Source organism: Emydura macquarii, unplaced genomic scaffold (genome assembly GCF_026122565.2).
Source record: "Emydura macquarii macquarii isolate MOO-44397 ecotype Brisbane River unplaced genomic scaffold, CSIRO-AGI_Emac_v2 contig_499, whole genome shotgun sequence".
NCBI classification, from domain to species: Eukaryota; Metazoa; Chordata; order Testudines; family Chelidae; genus Emydura; species Emydura macquarii.
In genome coordinates this window covers 3780977-3799375 of record NW_027130636.1, presented here as the reverse complement: position 1 = coordinate 3799375, position 18399 = coordinate 3780977, and the positions used below count along the sequence as shown (strand labels likewise).

General features: G+C 40.1%; 1 protein-coding gene across 3 annotated transcripts in view; it reads left to right on the top strand.

Annotated features, from left to right (window-relative positions):
- Positions 1-18399, top strand: part of MAP3K13 (mitogen-activated protein kinase kinase kinase 13) — a 140894-nt gene that overhangs the window by 25682 nt on the left and 96813 nt on the right. For 2 of the 3 annotated variants that reach the window (XM_067538765.1, XM_067538764.1), the window contains exon 4: positions 15907-16052. The gene's annotated coding sequence lies outside the window, so the exon portion shown is untranslated. Of the gene's footprint in view, positions 1-4930; positions 5042-15906; positions 16053-18399 lie in introns of all 3 variants that reach the window. The other variant, XM_067538763.1, reaches the window with a different exon arrangement.

Here is an 18399-nt window from a genome sequence, read left to right as displayed (position 1 = left end):
GCAAATAGAGGAATTAGAGGAATACAACAGATGTGAAACTTTCTGCATGTGATAGAGGAGTAAGATGAGAATGGAACGGTAGGTGTGCAGATGGGCGGGGGGAAGATTGTGATATTTAGTCACTTTTCTCTTGGAAGACATTGGTGAGAGCTTATGCAAAGAAAAAAGTGGAAGCAGGAGAGAAGGAGGGTTTGAGGAGTGAGTCAAAGATGGCCAAGAGGTGGCTGGGATTGAGGACATGGCATTCAATTAAGTTGGAGAAAAAGAGTTGTTAGCTAGGAAGATGGCAGAGCTGAAGGAGGACTGAACAAAATTGTAATGGAGGCAGTCAGCCTGGTCATGGGATTTCCCACAGAGATGCTCCACAGTGCACCTTCTCCTATCATTCTACCACCATCTTGGTTTGTTGCTGTAGCAATTTTGTGACCTTAGCAGGATCCTTGCAAATCCCAATCTGTTCTTTTAGTTTAAACGTTTCTGGTTTGTACTAGTTTATTTGGTGCCACTTTTCACTTATTTTATCAATAGTTTTATATAATAGGTCAAGCTAAGCTTTTATTGCTTTCAGCTGTTTTCAACAACTCAGGGCAGAGGTCCTTGCACACCAGTGGCCTTTGAATGCTATTTCATTTCTCATTTCATTTCTATATACATCCTCTTTCTCTGGTTCTCCACATGATTGCCCTTCATTGTGTAGTTGCTTGCCATGCTGTTCGTAATCAGCAACTGGCTTCTCTTCTCTTCGCTCATCCTCCTGGCCTCCACACCTCTTCTCTTTCCTATAGTACCTCTTTTTAAGAAAGGCGGGGGAATTGATCTGGGAAACTACAGGTCCGTTAGTTTGACCTCAGTTTTGTGCAAGGTCTTGGAATACATTTGGAAAGAGAAAACAGTTAAGGACATACATATAAACAGTAAGTGGGATAAAATACAACATGGTTTTACAAAAGGTGTATCGTGCCAGACCAAGCTGATATCTTTATTTGAGAAGTTAACTGATTTTTTTTTTTTTAAGACAAAGAAAATGCAGTAGATCTAATCTATTTGGATTTCAGTAAGCCATTTGATATAGTTCCTTATGGGAAATGTATTAGTTAATTTGGAGAAGATGGGGTTTAATATGATGGGGTGGATAAGGAACTGATGAAAGGGGAGACTGCAGCGGGTCATAGTGAAAGGTGAACTGTCAGTCTGGAGGAGGTTATCCAGGATCAATATTAGGACCAATCTTATTTAACATTTTCATTAATGATGGTGGCACAAAAAGTGGGAGTATGCTAATAAAATTTGCAGATGAGACAAAGTAGGGAGGTGTTGCCAATACAAAGGAGGACTTGGAATATCAGTCGAGAAGATGTGGATGACCTTGAAGACTAAAGTGATAGAAATTGGATGTAATTAAATAGTGCAAGGTTATGCACGTAGAGACTAACAACAAGAATTTTTGCTAGAAGCTGGAGATGTATCAGTTGAAAGTGACAGAGGAGGAGAAAGACCTGACTGTATTGGTTGATCACAGGATGACTATGAGGCACCAATGTGATGTGGCCATGAAAAAGGCTAATGCAGTCCTAGGATGCATTAGGCAAGATATTTCCAGTAGAGACAGGGAAGTGTTAGTACCATTGTACCAAGGCACTGATGAGACTTCGTCTGGAATACTGTGTTCAGTTCTGGGTTCCCATGTTTGAGAAAGATTACTTCAATCTGGAACAGGTGCAGAAAAGGACCACTATGATGATCAGAGGAATGGAAAACATGCCTTACGAGAGGAGATTCAAAGATCTTGGCTTGTTTAGCCTAACAAAACTAAGGCTGAGAGGAGATATTGATTGCTGACTATAAATACATCAGTGGGATAAATACCAGGGAGGGAGAAGAGTTATTTAAGTTAAGCGCCAATGTTGATACAAGAACAAATGGATATAATCTGGTCATCAACAACTTTAAGCTTGAAATTAGACACACATTTCAAACCATCAGAGGGGTGAGATTCTGGAACAGCCTTCAATGGGAAGCAGTAGGGGGACAAAAACCCCAACTGGTTTCAAGACTGAGCTTGATAAATTTATGGAGGGGATGATATGATGAGATAGACCACACATCATTGTAGGCAATCTGTGACTGCTAGTAACAAATATCTCCAGTGGCTAGTGATGGCACACTAGATGGGGAGGGGTCTGAGTTACTACAGTGAATTCTTTCCCAGGTGTCTGGCTGTTGAATCTTGCCTAGATGCTCAGGGTCTCATCATATTTGGGATTGGGAAGGAACTTCCTCCCAGGTCAGATTTGCACAGACCCTGCGGCTTTTCACCTTTCTCTGCAGCATGGGGTATGGGTTACTTGCAGGTTTAAACTAGAGTAAATGGTGCACTCTCTGTAACTTGAATTCTTTAAATCAGTATTTGAGGACTTCAGTAACTCAGCCAGAGGTGAGTGGTCTATTACAGGAGTGGAAGGGGGAGGTTCTGTGGCCTGTGTTGTGTAGGATGTCAGACTAAATGATCATGATGGTCTCTTCTGGCTTTAAAGTATATGAGTCTACATAAGATCCTGAGAAGGCCTCAACTGGAGTACCATGTCCCATTCTGGGCACCACGCTTTGGGAAAGATGTGGACAAATTGGAGAAAGTCCAGAAGAGAGCAACAAAAATTACTGAAGGTCTAGAAAACATGATTTATGAGGAAAGATTTAAGTTTGTTTAGTCTGGGGAAGAGAATGCTGAGGGTGGATATGAATCTTCAGGTACGTAAAAGTTTATCATCAAGAGGAGGGTAATAAATTGTTCTCCTTATCCACCGAGGAGAAGACAAGAAGTAATGGATTTAAATTGCAGGAATGGAGATTTAGTTTAAACATTAGAAAAACTTCCCATATATCAAGGTAGTAAAGCACTGGAACAAATTACCTAGGGAGGTTTTTAAGAACAGGTTACACAAACGCCTGTCAGGGATGATCTAGAAAATATTTGTCCTGCCTCAGTTCAGGGGACTAAGCTAGATGACTTATCAAAGTTGATTGCTGGTAAAACACAATGCTCCAGTGTGCAGTGATTTTTGTACATGTAAGTGGCTTCCAGCAAACATGACCCCTGTTCAGTGGAGTGGAGAAGGTAGGCCATCTAAGCAGTGACAGGTGAGCTGGTAATGGGAGAAATACTTGCTCTGTTGGGGCTTTTATACCAGTGATCCTCATCTACACTAGTACTGCACCAGTGGAGATTGGCACAGTGGTGGTCCGCATAATAGTTAGCCTTGAGCACGTCTAATCAGAAAGGTACTGTGGTTACTGGTGCACTATTGGGAGCATTGTTTGTGCATTGCAGGTATACTGCGGGAGGGAACATTTCCTTGGTGTAAGTAAGGCCTTTGAGGAAGAGGGGTGGAAGATGTTGCTGAAAACATTAAATGACAGATCATCTTTCCTGTGGCGACGTGGGTGTGCTGTAATTATTCTTTAAACCAGAGGCAAAGTAAACAACATTTGTCCTTGACTTCTATAGAATAAAAATAAATTATCTTTCATTGGACCTTTTTCAGTCTTTATGTATGAAGTGTTCTGTCTAAGAGGGCTGCAGTCACGGAGTTTGCACACACACACTAATTAAGCCACTGCTTTGTGGGCCTGTGAATTACAGTGGACTGTCAGAACTTTCAGTCCTTGGGCTTCAGCTTCCTCTAGACATGTAATAAGTTTTGTTTTTCTGTGTGTTAGGCTAACAAAGCGTATTCTGTGCTTTAAAATCCTCTGACAACTCAGGGCTTAAACTAAACTTTCTAAATTCATGTGGTTAGTTAAATGATGCCAGAATATTTTGGAAATGTGCCAGCAGGCAGGGCTGTAAGCACTAAATATCATTAAGTGACAATAATATCTAATGTTTGTTGTTAACTGAGAGACCCAGCAGCTGTTGGTGGGCGGCTCCGGCCAGAATGAATAAGTCGTCTGTAGCTCTGTGTCTCTGGTTTAAAGTTGCATCAGCCTTTAGAATCTCAGCAGGTATTTTCCAAGCCATGTGGGATGGTATGTTGCTTCCTCCCTGTGACAGGTAGAAAGACTATGATGGTTTGATTAAGATTGGCTTGCTGGATGTGTTATGAATCCTAAACAGTGGGGAAATGAACTTTACTTAGGCTATGTCTACACTGATGGCGGCAAAGTCACCGCCATCAGATCAACTTATCTGGATCAACTGAGCGGTCAGTTAAGACCCGCTAAGTCGATCCAGAAGTCGACGTTATTAATCCACCTCCACAAGTGGCGTAGCGCTGCATCGACGGGAATGTGATTCCCGTTGGCACAGTTCAGTGAAGATGGCGCGCAGAAGAGAAGCACAGAAGTCGACAGGAGTTATGCAGGTTCTTTGCATACTTTACGTAACTCCCGTTGACTGCCGCCGAATCGCAGAGGTAAGTATAGTCCAAACCTTATTTAAATTATAAATGGAATTTAGTAGTTGTATTTACTTTTAAAAATAAGTACAAGAATGTTAATTCAAGCCAGGTTTGCTGCAGTGGTATTTTCTAATGATAGTCCTTTAATAAAATTTAAATAATTTTAAAAATCCTTTTGTTCTTGTAAGCATGATATGAATAGATCCAGCAAACCTAATTAAACTCCTTTTGAGAAAGGCAAGATGAAGCTCTTTTAAAGGCAATTAACCCCATCTCCCCTTAACTGGGTTTAGCCACCAATTAAGTCAAATAAGATATCTTTGCAGATTTCTTATGAAAGAGATTCATATGTGTGCAGCATTATTTTGTGATGCAGACAAGGTGCAAAACAAACTTTTGATGATAGGAAACTGATTATCAGCTGGTTGATAACGTAAACTTTTTTTTTTTTTTTGGGGATGAGAAGCTTGTGGTGCAGAAAAATCCATCCACAATAAAACTGGAATTGAAATACCACTCTTTGGTTCATATAGGTATCCCAAGCACGAATTGACTCATCAGGAAATGAATTATCACAAGTTTAGCTTGTTTTCTGATGGATACACCAACATGAAATGAATTCTGGTGGTTTCAGTCCATTTCAGGTGGGTATCTTGTGTAGCAATGCATTCATTTGTTAATATGCTGAAGTCAGTCATGGCTTCTTTGATATGGGGTCTTGAGCAGGAGTCAAACACAGCTACTGAGAATTAGATCATGAACTGGAGGTGAAGGAGAAAGAGGACAAGGAGGGCATTGTGGGTTTTTTTGTTTTTTGTTTTGTTTCCTCCTATTGGCTTGTTTAATGGTTTGTTGGGCACCCACTGCTGTATCATCTGGGCATATGATGAATATTAAATGCAACCAGATATTATATCTACAACAGTTTAATATTAAAAACAATTTAAATACTCCTATCTATAATTTTCAACCAGCTGGTGGTGTAAAGTCAACAGAACACTTCACCAAGAGGATGACTCTTAGCCCAAGGCTCGACATATTTGCTTTGTATCTAGGAGCCAGCGCAAAAATAAAGGAGCCAGATGAATTTTTCAGCTTTCAGGGTTTTATGTTTTAACGACCACCAAAAAAATTTCACGTTCCATCATTGGATGGTATAAATAAATATTTTACATATAAACAAGCATAGACAAGAATTTCATGCACTTTTATGTCATACCAAATAACATATTCTGATGTGAAATGGCAAATGAGCTTTGCACTTCCACTATTTCTTATTGGGCATCTTGTGGCCATGTACATGCCTTGTAGGTTTGGAACTGAAGTACCACTGGTCCACAACCTTTGCAGGATCAAATTCATTCACTGATGGGCCTTTCATGTTAATCATCAATAAGTCACTTAAACTTTCTTCTTGCATTGATGATCTGAATTTATTTTTCACAAGATTCATTGAACTGAACCCTCTTTCACGACACACAGTTGAGACAGGCAGCACAGACACTATTGACAACAGTTTTTCTAAAACTGGAAACCTTTCATTATTAGCCAGTGCTAAATCCAGAAGATTACTCAGTTTTTTCCCCTTACCAAGGACTTTAAATTCATACCACTCATTACGGAGAGCTTGTATACATTTATCATACATGTTTGGTGGTGAAAGTTGTTTCTGGAAATGCTGAGCCAACGTTATCTCACTGACACCATAATCTTCTGGAGTGCTTCCTGTTGGCCAGGTAAAAGTTTTGAAAACTGTGGTGGACCTTTCAGTGTTTTGCTGATTCAAAAATCGCTCTTCCAAGTACTAGACTGCATGTTGGATCAAGTTTTCTTTCTCAGATTGGACAGAAGACCTTGCAGTACTATTCAGCCCATGTAATTGTACATTTTAATACATTCCTTTCAGAGATGTCTTAGTGACAAATCTATCTTCATGTTGTCCTGGACCATTTTTAAGAAGTGATTCAAATGATGTCGTGTTCTTCACATGCAATTCAACTGTGCTGAGAAAAAGTTCTTCCCTTTGAAACAAAAGGGAGAGGTTCTTAATTGTTCCAAGGTAGTCTAAGAGAAAATGAAGCCTGTGAACAAATTTGAAATCAGTGAGTTTTCTCAGCAAACTCTTAGCAATTGCAGAAGCACTATCTTTTCCTGTCACGATGCTTTCCAGGTGTACTGTGACATATTTCCAATCTTTCACGAGTGCAGAGAGAGCACCAACTTTGCTGGCCACCCATCTTACACTGTGTAAATACTGAAATTTCTGTATTTTGATTTGAAGACCTTCAGCTACTTGCTTCAGTTGTCGCATTCTCTTTGGAGAATACTGATAAAATTTGTAGAGCTTCTTGAGAACTGAGTCAAGATTATCAATATACTTTCCATTTTTTACTGAATTTAACACGCTTAAATTTAATCTGTGTGCAACACAATGAACACCAATTACATATCTCAGATTCTGCCTAATTTTATGTATTAGTCCATTCTCTGCTCCAATCATGGTGGCTGCCCCGTCAGTACTGATGCCAATCAGCTGACTGGAGGATAGCCAGTTTGAGACCATGCTTTTCCAAATCTTTTTTAATGGCATCTAAGTAGCGATCTGCAGTTGCACTGTCAAGAGGTAGGATTGACAGAAAGGTTTCTTTCACTCCATTGTTCTTTATATACCTTACATATAAAATCAACTCTTCAACACCTGCTTTGTCAGTAGATCCATCTAGCATCAAACTCACATATTAAGCATCCTGTAGTTCACAAATCAGTTTATTTCTTATTACTTTTGCAATGTGCGAGACAAATTCCTTGCATCTTTTGTCATTGTTATACTTATCGCTTAGTTCAACCTCCGATTTACCAGTCAACTCTAATAATTCTTGTTCTTTGCAATATAGTAAGCCACATTAAAAAGTGTTTTCAAATGGTCAAACATCTTTTTATTCATTTTTTCATGCGTACAGCCAAGGGGGTAGCTTCTGGAACCAGTAGTGCATTATTTGCTTTTGTACATTTCTGGTGTTGGTGTCATTTATCATGTTTTTGAAATGTCTCCAGGTGGAAGGTCCTGCAAAACCTTTCACTCTCAAAATTTCGATCTGCAATACTGGGGAAGGAAGCACATACCTCACAACTTGCTATACCTGTGGTCTGATCAAATGTAAGCCATGTAAGTTGCTTGCACCACTCTTCCTTAAATTTCCTCCTTCCTGCTGTTTGAAGCTGGCCTGTTGAAGGGGAGACTTCTGCCAACACCTCTTTTGGTTCCAATTCACTTTTACTTGCTGATGCTTCATTCACATTAAACTGTTCAACTTCATTTTTCAACGAAGATTGTTCTTTTTCTTTTTAGTGGAACAGTAAAGAAATTCATCAGTCACAATTACTTTGCGTTTTCTTCTCTCAGCTGTTGTACGTTTCATTTTTATGGTATCCACTAATAAAAATTATTACTGCAAAACACAAACTAATAGTTTAAACAAGTTATGGGCGAGATACACCCATACACCCCAGGAGACTACAAAGCGTTGTTTGTCTCACGTCTATTATGTGTTTAACATGGATGAGAACACAAGCCAATTACTGTGCTCCTTGCTTTGCGCCACATGTCAACAAAATGCCCACCAACCATACACTGTGATACACAGGATCGCTAAACAAAGAATTTGGCACTCAGATGTGCTGCCAGAGATGAGTAGTAATTGGAATGCGTTATCGCTAAATTGTTGCTTGATAACTTCTACCTGAAACTCTCAATTCATGTTTGTATTGTTTTGTGTCAGGGAGGAGAAAACGTGGGTGAAGTTGGCCTTTGTCTAATTTCATCTCCCATTTCCCCATTTTCCTGGATTCTGAAACTCAGATACTTGAAAATTTGCGTTTTCATAATTGTCTGCCCATCTAGTTTCAAGGATAATTCTCCAGTATTCATTCAAGGGCTGGTGGGCCGGCTGTGGCAGCCCCTTCCCCCCGCCACTCTCCTACCACGTCGGCCCAGCAGGGCGCCCGGGCCAAAGCACAGCAGCCGCAGCGCTCCCCACTCCCAGCCCCGCCACGTGGACGCAGGGTCACTCTGGCTGGAGCACAGCAGCCGCTGTCCCCAGAATCCAATCCTTCACTGGGAGAAATATTAGGCATCAGAATTAAATTCTTAGGCACCATGGTGACCTAGTGCCCAGGGTTTGTCGAGCCGTGTCTTAGCCCACATCCTAAAGGTCAACAAAGTCAAAGCTGTGTGGACTGCTGAAGACAATAGGTTCTGCAGATGCTATTCCTCAGACCGCAAATGTCCCCAGCCAGGCTTTTTCAGCAATAGCTTTCTAATAATCAATTTTATATGGATAAAATATAGTTACACCAGTTAGGTACCCTAAAATGTAGTAGATAATGAACTCTGCTTACGGACCTAGTCCAACACACTGAAATCAGTGGAAAGACTCCCATAAATTTCAGTGGGAATTGTATCAGCACTAAATTAATTTTTTTTTAATTAAGGGACTGGTGCAGAACTCTACATGTAAGACCATGTTGTGGTGATAATACAGTGAATCTATTTCCATGCTAGGTCAGAGTTTAGGATTTCAGTTTAGTATCTCACTCCTGGCAGGTTGGCAGAAGGTGGGAATGCAGCAAACACAAGCTCCTCCCTTGGAAGGAAGCATTTCATGTTGCTTCCTAGTAGTGGCTAAAGCTATCTTCAAGGGTGGGGCTTGTTGCCTTTGAAGAGAGCTGCATCTTGCCTTTCTTAGAAGGACTGTGACTGCAGAATAAGGTCTTGGAGTGTGGGGAAAAGCAGAGGGTCCTGGAGACTCATAAGGACCACCATAAGGGGAAGAAAGAACATTGGCATTCACAGGCTTGCTGTGTATTTTCTTTGCATCTCTTTCTCTGCAAATGTGTTGAACTCGACCTTTGAGAAGTTACTGATAAGCTGTTATCAGCCAGGAGTTAAAATAACAAACCCTCCCACCTTGCTCAGTTGGATAGAAACTCCCCAGGCTTCTGAGGCCAAATGAATGTGTACAAATGTTATACCAATCCAGGCACAACAGCCTGGCCGAGGACAAAGTTTACTCTGTGAAGAAATCAACTGCAACTTGTAGTTTCACCCTGTTTATGCAGCCTGTCCCTGTACTGTAAGTATTTCTTTTTACATAGAATATTTTGTTTGGAACTGGGTGTGATATTGAGAGTATGGAATTATGTTCATAGCTTTGTTAGAAAGACATCATCATTAAGGGATCTAAAACTGAACACGGGTGAAATCATGGCCCTGTATGAAGTCACTGGCAACAACACCATTGACTTCAGTAGGGCCAGGATTTCACAAGATGTTTCTCGTGAATCTTTTGATTTCCCATTCCTTTAAGTCCATGCATAAAATCATGTTTTCAGAGGACAGTATTTTAACCCAGACAGTAAAGTTCTGAAAATGTTTTATTAGGACAAGAAAAGCTAGAGGTAAAAGAATTTTTTAATTTCACAATGGAATAAAAACAAATTTCAGTCAATCAGCAAGTGTGTTGCATTGGCCTCTATAGAATGGTTTTGTTGGTTCCAATCTGTAGAGCTTGGAATTAACTCAAATGTTACTTCATGACATCATTTACTATGTATGAACATTGTAAACAAATTTGTATTTATTAAATATTTAAATCAGTAGATTAAAGCGTATGAATTTGTGCTTAAGAACTCAATCCTGTGAGTTGCTGAGTGCCCTCAACTCCCACTAGCTTGAATAGGCATTGAGATGCTCAGCACCATGCTGGACTGAGGTCTAAAAGAGGCATGTGTAAAGTAAAGGGTAAACCATAAAACGGAAGTGTTGGTGGACTAGGGCGGGTTTAACTGACATGCCGCTACAAATGCTGAAGACCCTAAAGTTTTCTCTGCTGTAGGGTGCTTGTGGTTCTTAGCCAAGAGTCATACCAGTTCTGGACTGACTGTTTAAAATAGAAAATCGTTGGTGTTTATGTAAAAAAATTCTAGAGGCATGTTGCCACTTTCCGGCATTTATATCCTCCATAATTTTCAAGAATCTCTTTACAGACTACTGCTCTCAATTTTCTGTATTGTTGGGCTGTCCTTTAACTATATTTAGAACTACACTGAAATCATCCATCACTTGTCTCTTCTTATTATGCTTTTATTTATTTTAACATTAGTCTTGCTTTTGTATTTTTTGTTTCATCTCTGTGTGCTTACATTTTGTGGAGCAGGAAAATAAAGCTTGATCTATATGTTCCATTTTCCCTATTGAGACATTTAAATATGCGTTGTGCCATAATCATCTGTTCTTTTTTCTTTCCATTGATTAACAACTTTTTCATTGTGCAATTCAGATTCTTGGCATTTTTAGATGAACAGCTGCATTGACATTTATATTTAAAATAATTTGTTATAGACCTTTTTAAATTCAACCTAACCCAAATGAGTTCATTAAAATATAGTTGTGTACATTCTGAGTATTTTACTCTGGTTCTAATTTTCATTTTCAAGAAACTCCATTTGCAAACCTGATTGCAGTTAATACAGTAACTCAAATTATAGTGATACCATCTCATAACTTTTTATAGTTACTTAATAAGCATAATTCCTTCCAGCTAGGAAATGTAATCAGGTTTATCTCACTAACGCTGCTCCTGTTTTTCTACAAACTTGTTTGGTTTTTTTTCCTTACCAAGAGCTTGAGACAAAGACCCCAGTGACATCTATGGTTGTTAATCTCCTTTGAGTGGTGAATTGTCCACCTTTTCAAGGAGCTAACATACTATTGTCTCATTAACTTGTGCTTTCCCTCATCTGCTTGTTGTATCCACTGTTTGTCTCTCATCTTATACTTAGGTGTGAATTAAAACTGATTTAGTAATTGTGGTGCAAATCTGTGTGTGATCACTCAATCTAAGTCAGTTTATTGCTGACTGCAGCCAATTTTATTCCAAAATAAGAATATCTATGCACAGACTTGCACCACAATGACATTTTAATCACACTTTTTTTTAGGGTAGGCGTGGTTAGGACTCATGAATCTTGAGAGGTGTGTTCTGAGGGTGTTACTCATCATAGCAGTGGAGTTTGTCTGCAGGTTTTGCATCTGCAACACTTTGAGTTGTTGTGCCCTCGTCTGTAGAGAGCTTACTTCTGATGATGAGCTTGAAGATGTTGGAGGGCAGGGGTTGTTGGAAGGCCAGAAAAGGGGATTCAGGAATGATTTCTTTCAGGATGTGGTCCCCATTGAGTATGGATTGTAATTGTTGGATGATACCACATATGGGTTCCAATGTGGGGTGGTAGGTGACAACTAGGGGTGTGCAGTTGAAGGGGATTTTATTTCTGTGTTGAAGCAGATTCTCTCTTGAGGTATTTGAGTGGCCTGTTTCATGATGTGATTTGCTTCTCTGAAGTGTCCTTGTTTGGTGAAAGTGGTTTTAAATTTATTAAGGTGTTTATCCTGGACTTTCCCCTCGGAGCATGTTCTGTTGTATCTGAGTGCCTGGCCATACCTAACAGATTTCTTGATGTGTTAGGGGTGGCTACTGGATCTGCACAGATAGGTGTGGTGGTCTGTGGGTTTCTTGTATATAGCTGTCAATAGGGCTCCATTGTTGAAGCTGATTGTGGTGTCCAGGAAGTTGATACTAGTGTGGGAGTGTTCAAGAGAGGGTTTGGTGGATGACTGGTGGTGGTTGAAGTTGTGTTGGAAATCTGAGGGATTTTAGGTTGTCTATCCAGAGGAGGAAAATATCATCATTGTATCTCAGGTATACCATTGGTTTGTGGTGCATTTGTCCAGAAATTCTTCAAGATGGCCCATGAAGAAGTTGGCATATTAGGGAGCCATCCTGGTACCCATGGCTGTTCCCATGTTTTGGACAAAGTGTTTGTTGTTGAATGTAAAATTATGCATGTGAATGAAATGGATGAGTTTGATGTTTGGATTGGATATTTGAGTGCTGTCCATTATCTTGTAAATATTTAAGGCTCCACTGCTACAATGATCAACACAATTTTCAAGATCCATGGGTCCTACTCATGCCTGTCACAACTTGTGGTGTACCTCATCCAGTGCATTCAATGCCCCAATAACAAATCTGTGGGTGAAACGAGACAATCACTAAGCTCTTGAATGAACTTGCACAGAAAAATGATAAAAGACAAAAACACCATATCACCTGTGGTTGAATGCTTTTCAAAAAGTGATCAGTCTAAATCTGACCTCTGTCCTTAAGCTCGAAGGAAACCTGCGCAAAACCTTCAAAAGACAAGCCTAGGAGCTTGAATTCATAATTCTGCTATATACTAAAAATCATGGACTGAATACAGATGGGTGATTTGTGGCTTATTACAACAATCTATAACCCACTTAAACCTCCCCCCATAACCCATAAGTGGTGTTAATGGGCCACTTCCCTTTGAATGGTCCCTTGAAATATGTGCTAACCAATCTGTTCCACCTTGTGTTTAGCTGCGACACTCTGAATGCATTTCCCAGACCTGAAGAAGAGCTCTGTGTAGCTCGAAAGCTTGTCTCTCCCACAAACAGAAGTTAGTGCAATAAAAGCTATTACTCAGCTGCCTTGTGTCTCTAATATCCTGGGACCAGCATGGCTACAACTACACTTCCTACAATAGAAGTAGTGACACATTTTGTGATGTGCTGTCATGAATGCAATGAAAGTAGAATCACCGTCAGTTCTTTGATGTGTATGTTGAGGGCAGTACTGTTGAAAACTGTTAAAGTATTAGTGTACATTAGGGTAGTGCTGGCACAGGGCTAGAAAATTATGTACCGGTTGTGGTCTTGAGGTGATATAAATTTGGTGGCATAAGGTCAAGTTGTTCCTGAGGTACAGCACTCTCCAAAATGACCTGTTTCTTTGTTTTCTTTTAAAATTGCTTTCTTACTTTTTTCTGTGTCAGGTAGGAATGTTCCCTTAACTTATGGTTTCCTTGCTTTTTACTGTTTGCTATATCAGAGGAAATAGACGTAAACAAGTTGAAAAAGGAATTCTAATGTGAATGCTCACAATTACAAATTCACATTCTGTGAATATTTTGCAATATTCACTTAAAGCTGCCTGTTTCAGAAAACATTCCTGTCTGTATATTAACTTTCTAGAATAGTCACAGAAAAATAACACATCAGGTCGGGGTGGGGGAAAGGAAATTGCTCTGCAAATAGAATGGCTGCTGACTGAACAGATTTCAGTCCTCCCAAGTCATAACTAAAAGTGGTGGTTCTGATTTTATATGATTTTCCTTTAAAATGATGGTGGTGGTGGTGGTGGTGGTGGTGGTGGTGATGATGATGATACAAATTTCCAAATACCATGTGATTTGCTGCATAGAGTATGTTTATGTTAGAAAGATTTAAAGTCCATTTCAGTGTAAATCCAAGTATTCAGACTTGGAGTAGGGTTAATAGGATGTAATGTTTTCACTTCCAAAATAGTTAAACGTTCCTGTGATCTGATTCTTCAATGAATTAGGCACATGCCTAACTCCGCATGCTGTGGGAATAATTCATAGACTTCAATGGGCTGTGCACAGTGCATAAATTTAAGCAGATGCTTGTCTCTTTGCAGGATCAGGGCCATAGGCACTTGTCTTTTAGAAAGAAATCTCTGACCATGGCAACAAATCTGTTCTCCATCTTCTATAGCCACATCCAGGGCAAACATTTTGGTAATTGATGCTGTTCTGAAAGAAGGCTTTTTTCCCTTTTATAATGTGATTTTTTTTTTGTTTGCTTAAAAATAAAACTATTTCCCCACACATCTGAGGAGCATGGGAACAAAGGATTGGAGACCTTAATTATTACTATGGGATCTACTGTGAAGAGGTCTTTGCTACAAATACATATCAGACAGTAAGAAGAACAACCGGTGTTGAGATAATTGTATCCAAAATTTATTATCTTCTGAAACTGACATGACTTAACTGCATCAGCCTGATGACCATTAGCTCGGAGGAACTTGGACAATTTTGTAGGAACTAGTACTATATGTAGATAATGGGAACAGGATAGTTTTCTGCAAGTGTTTGAAGGGTGTAAAATGAAGGAAGAAGACTAATAGTTTAGGGTTTACAAGTAGCTATAACCAGGAGCAATGGAATATAATTAAAAAGTAGAAAATTTAGTAATGAATGGATAGAAGAATGTAACTTATAAAATCCATTTTGTTTGGCATAGTCTTCCAAGTAAAGTGTTGTAAGTTCCATTACCTGGGGTAATTATTTATAGATTCCAAGGCCAGAGGGGATCATTGTGATCATCTAGTTTAGCCATAGGACTTCCCCCGCAAAAAAATTCCTAGAGCATATCTTTTGAAGAATCCACCACAATCCTTGGCAAAGTATGCCAGTGGTTAATTACTTTCACCATTACAAATGTACACATGATTTCCAGTCTGAATTTGTCTAACTTCAATTTCCAGCCACTGGATCATATTATACCTTTGTCTGCTAGATTGAAGAGCCTATTATTAAATATTTGTTCCCCATGTAAGTTCTTATAGACTGTAATCCAGTCACACCTTAACTTTTGCTCTGTTAGCCCATTAGTGCCGTTGTACAAGATACTGCATTAGTAGGATATTGCATTAGTAGGAGCATTGCCAGCAGATCGCGGGAAGTGATTATTCCCCCTGTTCGGCATTGGTGAGACCGCATTTGGAGTATTGTGTCCAGTTTTGGGCCCCCCACTACAAAAAGGATGTGGACAAGTTGGAGAGAGCCCAGAGGAGGGCAAAGAAAATGATTAGGGGGCTGGAGCACAAGACTTATGAGGAGAGGTTGAGGGAACTAGGCTTGTTTAGTCTGCAGAAGAGAAGAATGAGGGGAGATTTGATAGCAGCCTTTAACTACCTGAAAGGGGATTCCAGGGAGGATGAAGCTAGGCTGTTCTCAGTAGTGGCAGATGACAGAACAAGGAGCAATGGTCTCAAATTGCAGTGGGGGATATCTAGGTTGGACATTCTTTGTTTCTAGGTGTATACATTTACATTTAGCCATATTAAAACACACATGGTTTGTGTGCGCTCAGTTCACAGAGTTATCCAGATCACTCTGTATTAGTGACCTGTCCTCTTCATTATTACCACCTCCCCAATTTGTGTCATATGCAACTTCACCAGTGATGATTCATATTAGATTGGAAAATGTAGAAGAAAATATACTGTGAAGAACAACTCTGTGGTCTCAGGAAAGACACTAGATGATCTATCTCATAGATCATTTCTACCTCGAACTTGTATGCTTCTACTTAAGAGTGAAAGTAGAATAGCTAATATTGGACATACTTCTTTGTAGGTATGTGTGGCTCATAACAGTAGAGGCCACGTCAATGCAATGATCTGATAATACTGCTTGCCTTCACCCTGCAGGAATGAAATTTTCCTCTTGGCATTACTGATGCACTGCTTTATTTTGGATGGATCTTAGAGACAGTTTATTCAGATCCATTCTTGTTTAAACACAACACTGAGTTTTCTTTCATTTCTGTTGTTTTTAGAGAGAAGAATCCAATGTTGGACTGTTTTAGACCTTACACTCAGTGCAGCTTCAAAGAGCAGTTTGGTTTATCTTACCTGAAGAGAAAGCATATGGACAACAAACCACGAGGACATGGGCTTTCAGTGCACTTGGAAAAATGATCAGGTATCAGAACTGGTTTGTATTTAGCTTGTGGTAAAAGTGAGAATAACTTCAACAGGTATGAATTCAAAGAGCGCAATTTTCAGAAAGTGTAGTCTTTAATTTCCAGGTATATCATTTTCTTCTCCTTTTTAAACAATGGCCACCTCCCATTCTTCCTGTACATAGACCTGTCTAATATGTAAATTACTTTTGTTAATATGAACTGTCAGGCATCTGGCTAGGGCTCAATCCTGATAGGACTCAATTGACGTGGATACATTGAGGCAAGTATTTAAAGGGTGCCCAAAGCCTGTGGGTACACTTTCAACTGAAGGTTTTTGTCTGGTCTTTTCAAATACAATTTGAACCCTCTGGGCCATTTTAGATCCAACACTGATCATGTAGTCTCATGGGACAGCTTTGGGATGTAGTGCATTTTTACATTTCACTTTTCCTGGAAGCTGACTACTTTTCTCTAATGCATTCTTTGTCACAGTAAGTTATGCCTTTTTAACCTGAAGAGTATGGCTACTGGTGAAGAAGACCCTGAATCTTCAGCTAGTGTAGAATATAGTGGCTCACTTTCTGAGATGGGCAAGTTACGAGTAAATAACACTAGTGCTCCATGATTTGTATGGGCTATATGTTTGTTTCTGAAGAAGTTCAAGAAGTATTATGTTTATAATCTGTAAAGCCCTAAATGGCACCATATGCCGTTACTGGAGAGAGCTGCTCTGTCACAGGTATTGAGATCTTCTGGGTCATTCTGGCTGTCTGTTTCAGCGTTGAAGCATGCCATGGCCAGTGGAAATGAGTTGTCCTGGTCATGTGGAAAGAGAAGATGCAACAGATGTGGATTAATTAGGCCACACCTTTATTACTTAACTCATCTGGGAACTAACTGGCAATAGCTTGTACAGTTCCTTAATTCTTCCTTATCATTTCTGGCTGGTGGAGGGCTGCCATCAGCCCCTACTCTTCCACAGCTAGTCCTAGCCTGATGCTGGAATTCTACCACCTTCACCTCATACAAGGGTTAAGGGGATGAGAAAATGGAGTTTTCTCCTCACGGTATGAGACATTAGGAACCCCAACCCCATTCCCCAGCTTTTTTAGGGGATGCCTACCCCATAAGTCCCTTTCTTTGGATAACTATCACTTGGTAAATTGCAACAACTTGAACCTTACATCCTGACCTACCTCACTGGTCCCTGAGCTGCTGTGAGGAAGGCCAAAAATACCCTCCCACCCTGCACTGGCCAGTCTGGTGGTAAGAGCGAAATTCCTTCCCAGTCCCCAAAAAAGCAACTAGTGCAAAGGCTGCAACATACCAGAAAACTGGTCCTATGCTAATCCCAGGGGTCGGAAGGGAGGGTGGGAGATACCAATGAGGTATGAGAGGGGGCTCAGGCTGGAGGGACAGGGTTTATATATCCTTCGCCATATGTACAGGGCCAATGGCTTACCTGAGTCTCACTGGCTTGGCCATTAGCTCAGTTGATGCCTTCCCTCCCCTCCCTGCCACTCTTCCTCAATCATTTCCTTCACTTCCTGAGGAAATGGAGATCCTTAAAGGAGTCACTAACCTTTTTTCCACCACCACTCGAGACCAAAGCCCCCACCTTGAGTTTCTGGAGGTTGCATTGTCAGTGGAGGGCCTGTGTTTCAGATACTTCCTGCACTCCAGTTTGATAAACTTCAGGTGTGATGTAAGACCTGTTTGTTTGGCTAGGCTAGTGGCTCATTTTATTATGGGAAGGGTATTTATTAGCAAGCAGGTCTAAAATTCTTTTTCTGGATGTAATGGGCCCCAATGCTGTGGTGATGGATGCCAGTGGTGTCCGAATGTTATTTCCGAACATTAACATGAATGCTCTTGATCCTATTGGTTGATTCCAATTTAATTTCTTAAGGTAATGGCTAAATGTGTGAATTCCTTTTGTATACAACAACAAATGGGTCAATTATTACTTAATTGGAAGTCTTTTCTACAGTGACAATATTGCGATCATTTCATGTCTGAACCGCTGGAGCAGATTACCAAGTGTTGTAAGTGATGGACTATTTATCCCAACTTCTAAATCAAGACTGAGTGTCTTTTAGAAAGACGTCACGTAGTGCAATCACAAATGGTGCTCGATGCAGGAATCATTGGGTGAAATTTTCTGGCCTGTGATTTGCAGGAGATCAGACTAGGTGATGTTAATGGCCTCTTCTGACCTTTAAAATCTGTTAATCAGCTTTCGCCTTGTTGGTCTGCAGAATGAAACTGTGCAGTCTGCTTTTGGTTTTGGAGTTTAGAATAAGTTGTTTCACTCCTCCTTCTACAGGAAAGAATTCTGTAGTCTAGAATTTCTCTAATATGCTT